The sequence below is a fragment of the Narcine bancroftii genome, chromosome 11 (assembly GCF_036971445.1).
Source record: "Narcine bancroftii isolate sNarBan1 chromosome 11, sNarBan1.hap1, whole genome shotgun sequence".
Lineage (NCBI taxonomy): Eukaryota > Metazoa > Chordata > Chondrichthyes > Torpediniformes > Narcinidae > Narcine > Narcine bancroftii.
Window position 1 is genome coordinate 98748018 of NC_091479.1, and position 18449 is coordinate 98766466.

General features: G+C 42.1%; 1 protein-coding gene across 7 annotated transcripts in view; it reads right to left on the reverse strand.

The window, feature by feature from the left end:
• The window catches only part of LOC138746189 (chemokine-like protein TAFA-2), a 266704-nt gene that overhangs the window by 202644 nt on the left and 45611 nt on the right, over positions 1 to 18449 (reverse strand). The window lies entirely within an intron of this gene.

The window sequence follows — 18449 nt, forward strand, 5'->3', positions numbered from 1 at the left end:
CAAAGAGTCACCGTTAGTGTCACCCAGCGCCCCTTAAGGTACAAGAGAAAGGGAAGCAAAAGAGATTCCCTTCAGAGTCTCTGAGGGTCCATGGAGTTGACTCCTATTGAGCAAACTAAAAGCATTCTATGCTCACTTTGAACGGGGAGCAAGCAAAGCTCTCCTGCGTCCATGGTCATTGCTGCTGAGTCAGGTCGGCTTTTGCAGAAGGCAACTGCCCCTGACAGAGATCTGGGATGTGTCTGACAGCTTGTCTGTCCCTGCAGTAGGCCATAGCTTTCATCTGTCCCTGCAGTAGGCCATAGCTTTCATCTGTCCCTGCAGTAGGCCATAGCTTTCATTTGTCCCTGCAGTAGGCCATAGCTTTCATCTGTCCCTGCAGTAGGCCATAGTTTTCATCCGTCCCTGCAGTAGGCCATAGCTTTCATCTGTCCCTGCAGTAGGCCATAGCTTTCATCCGTCCCTGCAGTAGGCCATAGCTTTCATCTGTCCCTGCAGTAGGCCATAGCTTTCATCCGTCCCTGCAGTAGGCCATAGCTTTCATCCGTCCCTGCAGTAGGCCATAGCTTTCATCTGTCCCTGCAGTAGGCCATAGCTTTCATCCGTCCCTGCAGTAGGCCATAGCTTTCATCTGTCCCTGCAGTAGGCCATAGCTTTCATCCGTCCCTGCAGTAGGCCATAGCTTTCATCTGTCCCTGCAGTAGGCCATAGCTTTCATCTGTCCCTGCAACAGGTCATAGCTTTCATCTATCCCTGCAGCAGGCTATAGCTTTCATCTGTCCCTGCAGTAGGCCATAGCTTTCACCTGTCCCTGCAGTAGGCCATAGCTTTCATCTGTCCCTGCAGTAGGCCATAGCTTTCATCTGTCCCTGCAATAGGCCATAGCTTTCATCTGTTTCATGAAGGCCATCATCAAATCAGTACCAAAGAAAATCAGAATAACACACCTAACTGACTACCGACTAGTGGCTCCGACATCACTAAGTGTTTCAAGAGGTTGGTCATGGTTCAAATCAACTCCCAACCACCCTTCACCCACTTCAACTACTACTGTACAAACGGGTCTACAGCAGACCCCATCTCCGTGGCCCTCCACTTCACCATGGAACATCTGGATGTTACGGAGACATGTCAGACAGCTGTCCATCAATTATAGCTCGATCTTCAATAGTACAGAACCAAGCCAACTCATTCCCATACTTAAGCATCTCAGTCTTAGTGGCCCCCTCTGCATCTGGATCCTTGATGTCATGTGTAACAGACCCCATTTAGTGAAGATGAGCAGCTACATCAGCACCAGTACTCCATTGGGATGTGTGCTCACCCCTCTACTATACTCCCTCTACTATACGGCCCAATAGTGTTCCAACTCTGTCTTAAAATTCACTGACAACACCACAGTAGTGAGCCAAATATTAAATAATGATGAGACGGTGGACAGAAAGAAGATTGAAATCCTAGAGGTCTCATGCCAAAATAACAATCACTGTCTCAATGTCAGTAAGACATAGACTCAAGGTGAGAGAGTGGAGCCAACACTCCTGTTCATACAGTAGATAGCTTCAAGTTTGTGGATGAAAACATTTCCAGTGAGCTGACCTGGAAGTTCAGCGTGTCCTCCTTGTCCCTCATCAGCATTTGCAGATGTATCATTCAAAGTATACTTGTTGGATGCATCCAGGCAAAACTCCCCCACCATTGAGAACATTGCCGTTGGAGAGCAGCAGCAATTATCAAGGATCCACACCACCCAGGTAATGCTCTGTTCTCATTGCTGCCATCAGGAAGGAGGTACAGGTGCCACAAGACTCGCCCCACCAGGTTCAGGAGTAGTTGCTACCCCTCCACCATCAGACACCTGAATAATGCACTCATTTATGAGCTCTTACTCTGATCATGACATCTGCATTTGCGGACCAACTGAATAACATTTCTTTCTTTGAGTACAGTTTACAGTTACTAGTGATTAGAAATTCCCCCTTGAAAATTAATTTCAGGGTTGTATGTATGTACTCTGACAATAAACTTGAACTTTGCCTTTGAGCATGGTGCAGGAGGTGCTCTGCCCAAGATTGGCAACTGCTGCAGAAGGTAGTGAATGAAGCTGACAACATCATGCAAATCCCCTGCTGCCCAGAAACGAGGAACCCACCCCACCCCGACCACACTCTATCCTCCTGTCGACAAGAAAGCTCAAGAGCATGAAATGGTGTACTAACAGACTCAAGGACAGTTCCATCCTAAATGAACTGCACAACAGTACCATCAGACTGCCCTTGCCAAGTACAAACCGAGCCTCTCACTGCAACACTTTGCTCTAATTGTACAGCAGTGGTTTTCAAACTGCCCCCCTTAACTCACATTCCACTTTAAGTAATCCCTATACCCAAGGTGCTCTTTGATTAGTAAGGGTATGTGAGTGGGAAGAAAAAGTTTGAAAGCCACTGTTTTAATCATCCCTAATTGACTTGTTCTGTTCACGGTTTCACAACTCCAAAGGAAATGGGCCGAAGACAATTTTTCTCAAGCCAAATATTTCTATAACAATTGGGTCTAGAACAGTGATTCTCAACCTTTTTTTTACCCACTCACATCCCATTTTAAGCAATCCCTTACTAATCACAAAACACCGACGGCACAGGGATTACTTAAAGTGGGATGTGAGTGGAAAGAAAAAGTTTGAAAACCATGGAAGAGTGTTTCTCACTGTACCAGGCCTAATATGGCAATAAACTTGAATTTGAACTCTGGAAATATAAAAACTAAATTTTGAAGGAATATATGATACCTGCCACAGTTTTGAATTCTAGTCCATTAATCACATGAATGTAAATTCCTTCAGAATGCCAAATAAGACTGCTGGGAACCTTATATAAGATCTATTTATTCCATTAGAATCATAGAACATTATAGCACAGAAAACAGGCTGCTCAACCCTTTTCATCTGCCTAGACCCATTGACCTGCACCCAATCCTTCTCCCTCCTTACCTTTCCCATTCATCTACCTGTCCAAATTTTTCTTAAATGTTAAAATTGACCCCACATTCGCCATTTCACACTCCCACCCCTCTCTGCATGAAGAAGTTCTCCCGAAACCTTTACCCCATGTGAGGAGGTATGTCCCGATACCCCATGTCCTCAGGTTTGTATATCACCTAACTTTAGTGGAAAAAAAGCCGACTTGCATCTACTTTATCTATACCCATGTATGAAGTGACTTAGAAGAGCAGAACAACTGCAATCCTTTAATTTTCCATTCCAGGTCTTTACCCCTTGAAGTCTCAGGAGTGATGTGGATATATTTTCGCCAAGAGCTGTTCTACCTGGACCTGCAAAGTTTATAATGAGGCATCAGGTTATCCATGACCCAACATGTCCACAACTACTCAGCCACATCCAAATGATGTTCCAACTGAGAGTAAACAAATATTCTCACTCCATTAACCCACATCTTCTTCGACTGAAAATGGGCAGCTATTAGTTGGATGCTCCCACATAAATCAGCAGGTTGCCAGAGAGCATTAGTTGGCTTGGTTTAAGATGCAGGTGATAAAAACTCGTGAGACCTCAGAGTTATACAATATGGTGCTATGACCCGGAGACCATGTTGATGCATCATTAATATTCCCTCATCCTTGTCCAAAATTCTCAGCGCAGCCTAAATTAAGCCTTTTATAATGAAACTCGAGATTTACCAAATGGAGATACAAATTAATTGACATGAATTGAATTGTTCACAGTTACATGTACTGAGATCCAGTAAAAAGCTTTGTTTTATGTGCTATTATTTTGGTTTATTATGCACTCCTACACACATGTTATAACATTGTGCATAATAATTCACAACAGCACTGGACAACAAAGATTTTGCTTTCCGAACACTTTTGGGAACATTTCATGGATTTTGGGGATGCTGATCATGAAAAATCACCTTAACATTTTCCTATCACGTACATTTTTTTTTAGATGTAGCCTATTTTTGTGATTTCCTGTCATATTTTAAGTCTACTAGAATATTGGCGACAAAACAAACTGTTTTGGTCAGTCCAAGCAGGCCTGGACATGCAGTCAGTGTAGGTGCTATGCCAATATTGTCTTAGGCCTGGGCAGGCTTAGTCAGGATAGATACAAACAGGCTCACATATACAGATCCTGTGCATTACATTGATATCGACTGAACATATTCTTCAGGCAATAGCATAGTGAGTCTACTGAACAATACCACTTATCGTCTTCAGGAAGATTCAATACAGCAGAAATGTCATGTCAATGTTGCAACAGCTCCCATACATTCTGTTATATTTGTTGCGAGTACAGGTAGTCCCTGACTTACAACCTATACGCCTGACACGTATGACCAAAAATGTGGTTTTTTTAAATAAAGAAATATGTAAATATAAAAAATTATGCTTTTAGGGTAAAAGTAGGGGCCTATCTCTGGAAAATAGTGCCTCTGGCCAACCTCTCATTGTCCAGAGTAGTTAGTACCCTGTTATTACAGCACCAGTTACCCAGGTTTGAATCTCTAGCCATGTCTGTAAAGGGTTTATATGGTCTCTCCATGGTCACATGAGTTTCTTCTGGGTGCTTCAGTTTCCTCACATGGTCCAAAGACGTACTGGTTAGTAGTTTAATTTGGCACATGGCTGTATTTGGTCGGCATGGGGTCCTGAGACTGAAGATCCTGTTAATGTCCTCTTAATCAAATTAAATATAATGAAAGAAGCACGGACAAGTAGCAGTTGGTTCTGCTACTTCCTCATGTCTGCAGGGTCTCAAATTTAATCCTGACAAGGGCTACTAACAAGGTCATGGGTTTCCTCTAGAGGCTCCAGTTTCCTTCCACACCCCAAAAGATGGTGATGGATTAGTCAACCACGTAAATTGCCCCTCAGTATAAACTGATGACAAAAGGACTCAAAGGGGAAGTGATGGATATATATGTCAGAAAGAATAAGTTGCAGGGGTGAAGGGAAATAAAGAGGGGACAAATGACCTCCATCTGTGTCATTATAAATTCTATAAAATCTATCATATCAATATGAACATGTTTGATGCTTCTTATGAGAACAATATGGAAGTTAGTGCAATGGTTATGTATTGGGTTAGATCAGTGGTTCTCAGCCTTTTTCTTTCCACTCACATACCATTTTAAGTAATCCCTGTGCCATCGGGGGATTGCTTAAGGTGGTATGTGAGTGGGAAGCGAAGGTTGAGAATCAGTACTCTAGACCCAATTATTACTGAAATATTTTGCTTAAGAAAAATTGTCATTGCCCATTCCCTTTGAAGTTATGAAACCATGCACATTAGATATGATTAAAAAAGTGTGATTTTTTTCTTTCCACTCGCAGACCACCTTAAGCAATCCTTTACTAATCACAGAGCACTGATGGCATAGGGTATACTTAAAGTGGGATGTGAGTGGAAAGAAAAAGGTTGAGAACCACTGGGTTAGATTAAATTATTCATTCAGATACCTGGCATCAACTTTTAAAAGAAAAGTAATTTTTTCTCTATAAAAACAAAATCATATTTCCAAATATTGAAAAGTTGATCTGTTGAACTAGTTTCATTCAGTTTCTGTGATCACTGAAGAACCTAAATATAATTTGACTTTCTGTGTTGAAGAAATTTATAGCGAACTGCACGTTGTTTTTGTCTCCTATCCAAAAGCAGGGCTCAGCACCATTGGAGACAGACGAAAATACATTGGAAAGTTAACTCCTGGGTTAGGAAGGTTGTCCTTAAGGGACCTGTATTTAGAGTTTAGGAGAATGAAGGATGACCATTTTGAAATATACAAGATCCTGAGAGGGCTTTCATAGGGTAGGTGTGAAGGTTTTTCACCAATTTTGCATGTTGGGAAAGAGATCCAGGAGCATTAGATCCAGGCATCACCAGTCTAAGAAACAGCTTCTTCCCACGGGAAGTGAGAATGCTAAATGATGAATGAATTGCTCGTACAAACCCTCCATGACTCTACTATTTATTTAACAACATTTATTTATGCATATCCATTGTTTGTCTGTATGTGTGTTATGTCTATATGTATGTTTGCATGATTTTGCACCGAGGATTGAAGAACGCTGATCTGTCGAGTCGTACTTGCACAATCAAATGATGATAAATTTGAACTTGAAACTTGAAGATAAGGAACTGTTCATTTAAAATGAAGCTGAAAAGAAATTTCCTCTCCCAGAATGATGAATCTCTGGAATTTCCTACCACAGAGGGTGGTAGAGACTAGATTACCAAAAAGTTTTAAGTCCAAGGTAGATACATTTTTGAAAGAATGGGGAATTGAAGATGATGAAATAATGGCACCTGAGAACAGTAGGTTGAATGGTGGGGCAGACTTGAGGGAACTGGTGGTCTATTCCTGCTTTCATTTCCTTATGTTCTAGTGTTTAATTACACTGGGCAACAATTGTTTGCTTCCTGGAAAAAAAAATGGGGATTATGATCGACAACTTCAAGCTGAACACAAAGATAATTTCAGGTTTGTTGTATCACGTAGGAAGTTGGAGAAACACAAAATTAACTTTTATTGAATTTAGCATGTTTAATTGCATAATAATGCTGGCACATTGAGTTAGTTCAACTGATCTAAAAAAAAATGTTTTGCTGCTGGTTTTAATTTGTACTCAGCATCTGATGCCTCTCATGTCAATGTCCAACAATAGTCAGCCAGCATTGATGAATTCCAGTTGCCTTGATATCACTTTCCATGGTTGCAATGTCCTGGTGAAACCTTTCACCATGTTCATCATTGACCTCACCAAGTTCAGCAGGGAAGACGTCCAAGTGCAAATGCAGAAAGTTAATTTTCAATGACATGTTGCACTCATGGTTTTGTATACTTGAAGCATGTTAAAAATATGAGATCTTAAAAAAAAAAGGTATATGATAGGAAAACTTTAAGGTGATTTTGTGATCAGCAGCCCAAAAGCCATAAAATACATTTAAATTGTTCAGGAAGCAAAATCTTCATTGCCCAGTGTAATTAAACAAAGATATTGCTACTTGGAATTTTCTGTAAAAGCTGTAAATGGTTAATCTTTATGATTATATTCCCTTCAATATTCTTGCAACAGGAAACAGTAAATGCAGCCAGGTTTTTTCCACTGAGGCTAGGTGAGATAAAAACTGGAGAACATGGGTTAAGGGTGAAAGGGGAAAAGTTTAGAGGGGACATTAGGGGGAACTTCTTCACGCAGAGAAGGGTGGAAGCGTGGAACGAGCTGCCAACTGAAGTGGTGAATGCGGGCACAATTTTGCCATTTAAAAGCTATTTGGGCAGGTGCAGGTCAGTGGGACTAGACTGAAAAATAGTTCATACAGATTGGAAGGGCAAAAGAGCCTGTTTCTGTGTTATTGTGTTCTATGGTTTTTAACATGATTAATGAATTAAAATGATATTATTAGATGAAAATGTCTGATTAATAAAAATAACTAAATATTTTAACTCTGCATTTCTTTGATATTAAAAGCATCAACCAATATTCCCACAGTGATCAGCAATCTCTATAATATCAGCAGTATTTGGTGTCTGAGAACTGTACTTGCAGGAATATAAATGTAAGAAATACTCAGAAAATATCTCCAGAAGAACCAGAGTTCCTGAATGTGGTAACTACTGAGATGATGAGATGGAATACAAAATAAACACAAGTAAATTACATTAAATCCAAACCTTATTGTTCTTTATACTTAAAATACAAATCTAGGAAACAGTTTGGTTATGCTCTCTTTCATTCACACTCAAATAAAAATAGCACGCCAGCTAATTTGCATCAGCCCACAAAAACCTAGCAACAACTTGGTTGTGAATGACTCCCAGAGATAAAAAGTTGGCATGCCCTTGTCAAAATCTGCACTAATTTTTAATATTTTGAACCACTCTCTCTTATATGTAACCATATAATCATTATTGCACAGAAACTCCTTTTCCCCTAGTCCCATTGACCCGCACCCAGCCCATAACCTTCCTTACCCCTCTCTTGTACATACACCTATCCAATTTTTCCTTAAATATTAAAATCGAGCCCACATCTATTGCTTTGGCTGGAAGTTCTTTCCACATTCCCACCAACCTCTGAGTGAAGAAAATCCCCTTCATGTTTCCCCTATACTTTTCCCCTTCAATTTCAATCCACTTCCTCTTGTTTGAATCTCCCCCGCTCTCAATAGAAAAAGTCAGTCCATCTTTACTCTATCTGTCCCTCTCATAATTTTAAATACCTCTATCAAATCACCCCTCAATCTTCTTTCTTCCAGGGAATAAAGTCATAGCCTGTAACTCAAACCCTGAAACCCAGGCAACATTCTTGTAAATCTTCTCTGCACTCTCACTCTATTCTGTTGATATCCTTATATAATTTGGTGACCAAAGTGGCACTCAATATTCCAGATTTAGCCTCACCAATGCCTTATACAACTTCAACATGACATCCCAACTCCTGTACTCAATACTCTGATTTATGAAGGCAAATTTTTCAAAAGCTTCCTTCACCAACCTATCTGCATGTAACTCCACTTTCAGGGAATTATGTACCAGTATTCCTAACTCCCTTTGTTCTACTACAATTGTCTACCATTTAACATGCATGATCTTTGCTGATTAGTCCTACCAAAATGTAGCACCCCACACTTATCAGTATTAAACTACATCTGCCATCTTTCAGCCCACCCTTCCAACTGGCCTATTTTTAAAACTGGCAAGCTTTGAAAACCTTCTTCACTTCTTCACTTCACAACACCACCAGTCTTAGTATCATCTGCATACTTTCTAATCCAATTTACCACCCTATCATTTAGATCATTAATATATATGACAACCAACAATGGACCCAGTACTGATCCCTGAGGCACTCCACTAGTCATTGGCCTCCAATTTTTTTTTTTAATTATTTATAATTTTACAGACGTACTTTACAGATATTATAGGGGAACAATCCTCTCCTTTTACAGATCATTCTTTATCAGGTCTTCACTTTTTTCTCCCTCTCCCCCCTCATCCTTCACACACCCTCCCACTCCAACATCCACAAAGGCAAATATATCAATTACTAAGGTTGACAATACAAGTACGTGAAAAAAAAGAGGGGTGGGGTTCCGGCCAGGCCTACAAATTATCTCCTTATTCTCAGCATTTCAGGACTTGTGTGAGCCACAATTGCCATTATTTCCTTTTCAGAAATGTTTTGGGAAGGTTAATCACACTTGAGTTTCAATGTATCACAAGTATGGCTGCCACACCTTAACGAACGTGTCATATCTCTCCCTAAAATTACGTTGGTTTTTTTTTTTTACACAGCTCTGCATCTCCGTGCTCCATCGTGCTGTGCTTAACTGGGATTCAGGTTTCCAGGTAGCAATTATGGATTTCCTGGCCACTTCCAAGGCCACTTTTACAAATTGAATTTGGTGTTTGGACAATCTCAGTCTCGCATCCATAATGTCCCCCAACAAGAACAATGCTGGATCCTGTGGATATTCCTTCCCTGTAATTTTTTTCCAACACGTCCTCCAACTCAACCCAAAATGGTCTATCATCTTCCAATTTGACAAATAATTTTCCACAACTACTCTCAGGCATCTCCCATCCAACCATTGTTGAATCTATTTCACTACTTCAGCATTAATACCTAATGATCGAATCTTGCTAACTAATCTCTTATGCCAGGGGTGTCAGACTCAAATTCACGGAGGGCCAAAATTAAAAACTTGGACTAAGTCGAAGGCCGAACTAAATATTTATTGAAAATTTTCAACAACATCTGCATGTTTTCTCTTCTTTCAACATATGTAATGTTAAACTTTAGGATGATAATGTTACAGGTCAGGAGTAGGTAGCTCAAGTTCACCCTTTGCTTGACCTGAGGGAAACATATTTGCTCCCTGTGGAGATGTAGTCAGCATTCACAGGCTGTGTCCATTTTGGCCTGCATCAGGACTCAGCATTTCCTGCTTACTCCTCAGGCTCTAGGCCTCTATTCACCCTCGACCCACCATCCCTCTACCTGACCAGTCCTTTACCCAACCTCTACTCACCCCTCACTCCACTCGCTCTGCCTCTACCCACCCCATCCTATACACGACCCTCTACTGCCTCTCCCCTCAACCTGTTCCTCCCTCTACCCGTCTCTCACACTCTAATCACCCCTCCCCTACTCGCCCTGCCCCTCCCCTTTTACCTCTTCCCTATCCACCCCTCCTTCTACTCATCCCTCCCTCTAACTGCCCCTCGCACCACCATAACTTCCCCTGCCCATTACTCCTCACCTACACCCTCTGCCCACCCCTGCTTACCCACCCACTCAGGCCCAGCGCGCTGCCGATCAGCCTTTGCGGACAGCCACCATCTCTCTCTTCACGTGCAGGGCCGAACCAGCCGTCCCTGGGGTCCGCGCGGGTGCAAGCGCTGAAGGCCGTGACGACCGGGAGAAGTGCGCTCGCGCTGTGGAAGGGCCATCCGGTGCCAGTCACTCGGAGCTCGCGCTGCCCAGTGGCCGTGCGCAGCCTGCCATGCCCTTCGCGCCGACAGGAAATCACAGGCGCTCGCCCATCCGCCGCACCGCTCGACAGGTGGGAGAAGTGACTGGTTGTGCGGGGAGCCTTCCAACTGGCTTGCCGGCTGATGACATCGACAGACTTCTCGTGTTACAATTTCTCGTGTTACAATGGGGAAGGATGTGCAATGAAGGGGGAGGATGGTGGGGGTGACATTACCAAAAAACAGCATCGGCTCTCGCTGCAGGGCAGGCCACCTCTAATACATTTTTGAAATGATCTTGCGGGCCAAATATAATTATGTCGCGGGCCAAATTTGGCCCGTGGGCCAGAGTTTGACATGTGTGTCTTATACAGAACCTTGTCAAAGGCCTCACTGAAGTCCATATAGACAACATACACAGTCTTCCCCTCATCAGTTCTTATTAACCTCCTCTAAAAACCCTATTTGTTAAACATGATCTACATATCCATGTTGACTACTCCTAATTGATCCCAGTCTATCCAAATAATTGCATATACCATCTCTAAGAACACTCTCCATTAATTTACCTCCCATTGATGTCAGACTCACAGACCTATAATTACCAGGTTTACTTTTAGAGCCTTCTTGTTTGAACAGTGAAACAACATTAGCTACCCTCCAATCCTCCGGCACCTCCCCCATGGCTAATGACATTTTAAATATTTCTGTCAGAGCCTCCACTATTTGTGCACTAACCTCCATCAAGGTCCTAGGGAATATCTTGTCAGGACCCGAAGATTTATCCACCTTGATTCACTTTAAAATAGCCAGTACTCTTTGGCTTGGCTTCGCGGACGAAGATTTATGGAGGGGGTAAAAAGTCCACGTCAGCTGCAGGCTCGTTTGTGGCTGACAAGTCCGATGCGGGACAGGCAGACACGATTGCAGCGGTTGCAGGGCAAAATTGGTGGGTTGGGGTTGGGTGTTGGGTTTTTCCTCCTTTGCCTTTTGTCAGTGAGGTAGGCTCTGCGGTCTTCTTCAAAGGAGGTTGCTGCCCGCCAAACTGTGAGGCGCCAAGATGCACGGTTTGAGGCGATATCAGCCCACTGGCGGTGGTCAATGTGGCAGGCACCAAGAGATTTCTTTAGGCAGTCCTTGTACCTTTTCTTTGGTGCACCTCTGTCACGGTGGCCAGTGGAGAGCTCGCCATATAACACGATCTTGGGAAGACGATGGTCCTCCATTCTGGAGACGTGACCCATCCAGCGCAGCTGGATCTTCAGCAGCGTGGACTCGATGCTGTCGACCTCTGCCATCTCAAGTACTTCGACGTTAGGGATGTAAGCACTCCAATGGATGTTGAGGATGGAGCGGAGACAACGCTGGTGGAAGCGTTCTAGGAGCCGTAGGTGGTGCCGGTAGAGGACCCATGATTCGGAGCCGAACAGGAGTGTGGGTATGACAGCGGCTCTGTATACACTTATCTTTGTGAGGTTTTTCAGTTGGTTGTTTTTCCAGACTCTTTTGTGTAGTCTTCCAAAGGCGCTATTTGCCTTGGCGAGTCTGTTGTCTATCTCGTTGTCAATCCTTGCATCCGATGAAATGGTGCAGCCGAGATAGGTAAACTGGTTGACCGTTTTGAGTTTTGTGTGCCCGATGGAGATGTGGGGGGGCTGGTAATCATGGTGGGGAGCTGGCTGATGGAGGACCTCAGTTTTCTTCAGGCTGACTTCCAGGCCAAACATTTTGGCAGTTTCCGCAAAGTACTACCTCCTCATTAATCGACCACTTTTCCTTACTCAAAGGACCTTTATATGCTAAATGCACTTATAAAATGAAAGCTGATGATCTATGTATGAAATCGTATCAAGATGATGTTTCACCATGTTCTTTACATACGACAATAAGTAATTAATAAATGGCTGTCCATTTCTATTCTTACTGTTTCACTTGATGCCTTGCAGTATGCACTTAAAATAAACTTCTGTCTAAAAAGGATAATAAATTGCAACCATTTACAGGAAATATCCTAATATCGAGAGCAAAAGTCTGTAATGAGTATGCACAAAACTGATTTCAGCTTTTCAGACTTTACTTGTTTAACCCCACCCTACAGAGGTTATTGGTTTAACATGAACAGACCATACTGATAATAAAAGACATAAGATAACCCAATGGGGTCATAAACCAGAAACTAGTTAATCTTACAAATTTTGAAAATAATTGAGAAAAGATCACCATAAAGAATCAAAGTTAAAATTCATTTCTGTAGTGGAACATCTAATTTCCCCCTCCCCCAAGTCAGCCGTGCTATCATATCATACAACCATTGAGTGTGAGTGCAAGGGACAGCATCTTTCTATCTCATCAATATGACTCTTCTAGCGATAAGGGAGGCGAGGGCAACACAGGGGATTATGATACATTCAATATCAAATCTGTTGGCCCACTTATTCCAAAGAGAGTGAGGAAAGGATTTGGAGTCAAAGCAATATTAAGAATTAATATGAAATACCCTTCCCAAAAATTGGAAAGAGAAGGACATAACCAGAGCATATGATACAGTGAACGTTCTTCAGTTCTACATTTGTCACATTTAGAAGAGAGATTAGAATAAAATTTAGCCAATTGGATTTTGGAACAATGGGCCTGGTATACGACCTTAAACTGTATTAATGAGTGTTGAGCACAAAGAGAGGAGAACGCACTCACTTCAGAATAGAGTCCCATGTAGTTTCAGAAAATGGACGTTGAAAATCCTGTTCCCATAATTTTTAATTCTGTCCAGGGAACTGTCCCTAGAATTTAGAAGTAATTCATCAAGGTCAGATACCACCCCTTTAAAATTAGGTTGGAAATTGTAAATCATCAGAGAGTAAAATAGTAGTTTAATAATCCCCCCACTTCTTTTTAATGTAACATAGGTTACAATACTGTTTGTATTATACTATAAGATTTGTTAATATTCTATTTTATTCTCATGTTCTTCTTTCTTCTTCTTTGGCTTGGCTTCGCGGACGAAGATTTATGGAGGGGGTAAAAGTCCACGTCAGCTGCAGGCTCGTTTGTGGCTGACAAGTCCGATGCGGGACAGGCAGACACGGTTGCAGCGGCTGCAGGGGAAAATTGGTTGGTTGGGGTTGGGTGTTGGGTTTTTCCTCCTTTGCCTTTTGTCAGTGAGGTGGGCTCTGCGGTCTTCTTCAAAGGAGGTTGCTGCCCGCCAAACTGTGAGGCGTCAAGATGCACGGTTTGAGGCGATATCAGCCCACTGGCGGTGGTCAATGTGGCAGGCACCAAGAGATTTCTTTAGGCAGTCCTTGTACCTTTTCTTTGGTGCACCTCTGTCACGGAATAACATTTATACGATGAAACTAATAAAAATATTGAAAAAGCTTTTCAGACTTTGACACAGTGGGTACGGCCCTACGTGTACGAGTTTCAGATTGCAACCATTGAATAAAAGCATAAGAAATAGTAGCAGAAGTCGGCCACCCAGCCCATCGAGCCTGCTCCGCTATTCAATGTGATCATAGCTGATAGGCTCATCCCCACCTACATGCCTTTTCCCCATATCCCTTAATTTCCCTACTATGTAAAAATCTATCCAACCTTGTCTTAAATATATTCACTGAGGTCGGCTCCAGTGTTTCAATGGGTAATGAATTCCACAGATTCACCATTCTCTGGAAAAAGCAGTTCCTCCTCATCTCCGTCCTAAAGCTAGCATTCATAAACTGCCAATAGTCAACCATGAGAAGAATACATTGAATGGATACATTTCTTAGACATGTTCTTTGTAACCGTGTCATTTTTTCAGCATTGTATTGCGCAGAGAAAGGTCATTTAACCCACTAGCATACAAATCCTCTATGTGACAAATGTTTTTGGTGATGCTTCTTTGATTCACATGTTCTGGAGTTGCCCTAGTTTAGAAAGATTTTGGAAAGATATCTTTCAAACAAGTTTCTCAAGTTTAAATTAAAACCTTCCCTTTTAATTGCTCTATTCAGATCATTTCAAAATGATGATGTTTTACTGACTCCAACTCAAAACCAAATTTTATCTTTTACTTCAATGACAGCCAGACATACAATTTTGATTAAAATGGAAAGACAATACTCCACCTACACACACACACACACAAACACACAATGGTTAAATGATGTAATGTCTTGTCGAAGTTTAGAAAAAAATTGGATGTGCCATTAAAGAGTCAAATATTAACACTCAAAAGACGTGGGGCCCATTTAGGGGACCAATATCATAACCAAAAGAATTCAAGTTGTTCTGAAGCTTTGTGTTGTCACTTAATTCCTACGTGTCAGCTTTTAACCTTGCTTAATGGGAGGGGTTCTGAATTATATGGTTTTTTTTCTTCTTTTGAATTTTACAATATATAACTGCACTGCTCAATTGTGTATAATGTAAACATAATTAAAAATATTTTTAAAAGAAAGAACCCACTAGCCTTTTCCTACCATTTCCATCATTTCACCGTTCATTCTCAACAGAGGCCCTATATCCACCTCTGCACCCCCGTGGACTATGGCACATTTAAGTGAAAGACTTGCTTTTTTTCACCTCACGTAACAATTTTTTTTACGTGGATGGTCAGAGAGAAGTACAAAAGAAACCAACATTTGACTGCTTCACAGGGAAGAGGGTTCGACAAACTTTGAGCAGGCCAAAGTTGAGAAGGCTTGCCTTAGATCATTTCTAGCTGCTCCATATTCTCAGCACTCTAAATGAGAGGGCATTGAGGAATGCAGTAGAGCAGAAAGATCTAGGAATAACGGTGCATTGTTCCCTAGATCACCTTCATTGTGGATAGGGTGGTGAAGAAGGTTTTTGATATGATGTCCTTTATAAATCAAAGCATAGAATACAGGAGTTAGGAAGTGATAATGAGACTGTTCAAGGCAATGGTGAGGCCAAATTTAGAGTACTGTGTGCAATTCTGGTCCCCGAATTATAGGAAGGATATCAACAAGGTCGAGAGTGCAGAGAAGATTTATGAAAATGTTACCTGGGTTTCAGCATCTAGATGACAAAGAAAGTGAGCAAATTAGGTCTTTATTCTTTGGTGCATAGAAAATTGAAAGGGGATTTGATAGAGGTATTTAAGGTTATGAGAGGATAGATACTGTTGATGTGGATAAGCTTTTTCCATTGAGAGTAGGAGAGATTGAAACAAGAGGTCGTGGGTTAAGAGTTAAGGGGAAAAAGTTTAGAAGTAACATGAGGGGGAACTTCTTTACTCAGAGTCTGGTGGCTGTGTGGAATGGGATTCTGGGAGTAGTGGCAAAAGGGTATATTTTGCCATTTAATTAAAAATTGGATAGGTATATGGATGGGAGGGGAATGGAGGGTTATGGGCAGGGTGCAACTAGGTGGGACTAGAGGAGAGGACTTAGTTCGGTGCAGACTAGAAGGGCCAAAATGGCCTGTTTCCATGCTGTAATTGTTATATGGTTATTTATAGCTTTTTTCAAATTGATAATAGTTAAATCTCACAAGGTCTCAAAATTTACTACAAATGTACTTTGGATCTGAATTCATATACCCTACATGATCAGGCATCCAGCCTGGACCACTGAATTCACTTTGAGTTACCTACCATTTACCATGTCATGATTGCATTACAATGAGCTATGGCTTCTACCTTTCGTTTTCTGTCTTCATGGATTGACACCAAATCTACTCCTTTCCAATTTAAAGTAAATCCTTGTTCCCCCGCACCCCCTCCCCCATCACCACTTAAACCTCAAGCACCATTTGGAGAATGAATACACCTTTGTCATCACATTCAATGAATTAAAAGCTACTGTTTTTAATGCATCAAAGATTATTTTTTTCTATTCTAAGGTGCCTCACATTCCATTGACCCGTTTGATCCTAAATTCCTGGGATTCTGCGTGGAATTTATGCACTTCCTCGTGACCACATTGGCTTCCCTGGGTACTGCAATTCATTCCCACACCTTAAAGCTGTATTTTGGCTGCTGCTTAAGAAGATTATTCATCAAATCATATCTCATGTAGCCCTGACAGCTGCCGAACATACTTTTTCTATGGGATGTCTTTTGAAGACATCTATTTGAAGGTACTGCCTCAAGAAGATAGCTAACAGGATAAAGGGTTCCCATCTCCCTGGTCAAAATCTCTTCTCACTGATTCCTTCAGGCAGATAGTACAGAAGCCTAAGACCTGGCACCTATAACTTGCTTGTATCCAACAGCTATCATTTTCTTGAATCTCCCTGCACCTCTCTAACCCTTAACTTGAACCACCAAGTCAAGTTGACATGGCCACAGAAGGCTTCAGCCTAAAGATGGATTAAGGAGGAGAAATACTAAAGCCACGGCATGTTACATTGCCTGCCTGTTTAATAACTGAGCTCAGACTCTGTCCCAACCAAGACACTGACTTCACCTTCACCTTCACATGGCCCAATGCTTGCTTATTGGGTTGAACTGTACCACATTATCCAACAGCTATCATATTCTTGAATTTCCCTGCACCTCCCTAACCCTTAACATGGGCCACTCCAGGACCATCAAAAGATCTGTCTGCACATTTGAAACATCGCTTCTTTTGTACTAACTGCAACTGTAAATATTTATCCATTATTTATATTTATTATGTCTTTTTCCTGTCTGAGCATATCATGGTAATTTAATTTATACTGTTAAGGTTCCATTATTTGGATCATAATGCTACATTTAGAATGTAACATACATGAAATTCTTCAACTTTTGTCTACTATAAGGCAGACAGCGAGTTGCCACTTTGTCCAGCACCCCTACAGCACTAGGAGTTCTTTGGCAGACTCCCCTCCAACTACTGACCAGGCCTGAGCCTGCTTAGCTTCTGAGATCAGACAATTTCAGGCTTATTCAGACTATTAGGCTATTGCTGGTGTAACTTACACTCCATACATTGTACTCATGTATATGACAATAAGCTCTTATGTACCATCCAGACTTGAAAATATGTTGCTGCGTCATTAAGACCAAATCCTGGCACTCTCACTCACGTGGGAGGATTTTCAATAGAAGGACTGCAGCAGTTCAAGTCACTTCACTACCAGTTGGGGCAATGAAAAATGGACAATAGACGCTTCAGCAATGTTCAAATTCCAAAAATATATGATCTGAAAGGCACTTTTCAAAGCAAGGTTCACAACATGTGATCTGGGGGGACTATGCAGATAGCAGGGTTCCAATGCACCTGCCAATCTATGTAACTATGGAATAAAGGGGCCATGGGTTCGCGTTGTACGGTGGAGGAAACCTCAGATGAGAAACTGCGGTCACTTAAAAAAGGAGGCCGGACAGTGTGAATACTGTGGTTCCACGCTGACAGTGTGCGGCTGCTTTGGATAAAAGCAATGCGAAGTGCCGGAGTCTACTGCTGTGCTGTTGAGCTTTCCATTCAGCAGCCTAATTGAACACGCAGCCAGACAGCACAAGAGCCTTGAATTCTCTCCCAGTAGCTGCAGACTAAAAGGCCCATGTTAAGGGTTAGGGAAGCGCAGAAGGCTTCCGCCTAAAGATTGGAGAGAGCGTATCAAGAAGTCCTAAAGCCACAGCGCGTAACGTTGCCTGCCGGTTTAATAACTGAGCTCAGAGTCCGATTTTTGTTCCCGACCAAGACGCTGCCTTCACCTTCACACGGCCCGATGCTTGCTTCTTGGGTGGAACTGTACCCCATGAACCCAATCGTCCACCCGGGCGGTCCCTGGGCGCTCTGGACCCGCGCCCAAGAATAGTTCGCGCGTCAGCCAGAAGAGAATGAAGGTGATCCATAAACTGTCGCGGAGCATCAATGCCCAATCAATCAGAGAAGCGACCTTGGGTCTGGAGGCAGCGGAGTAATGAATCCTTACTCACTTGTAAATGAGGGAATGAAATGTTCAGCATCGAAAATAATGACTTTAAAAATAAAGAATCAAAATTTCTGGAATGCC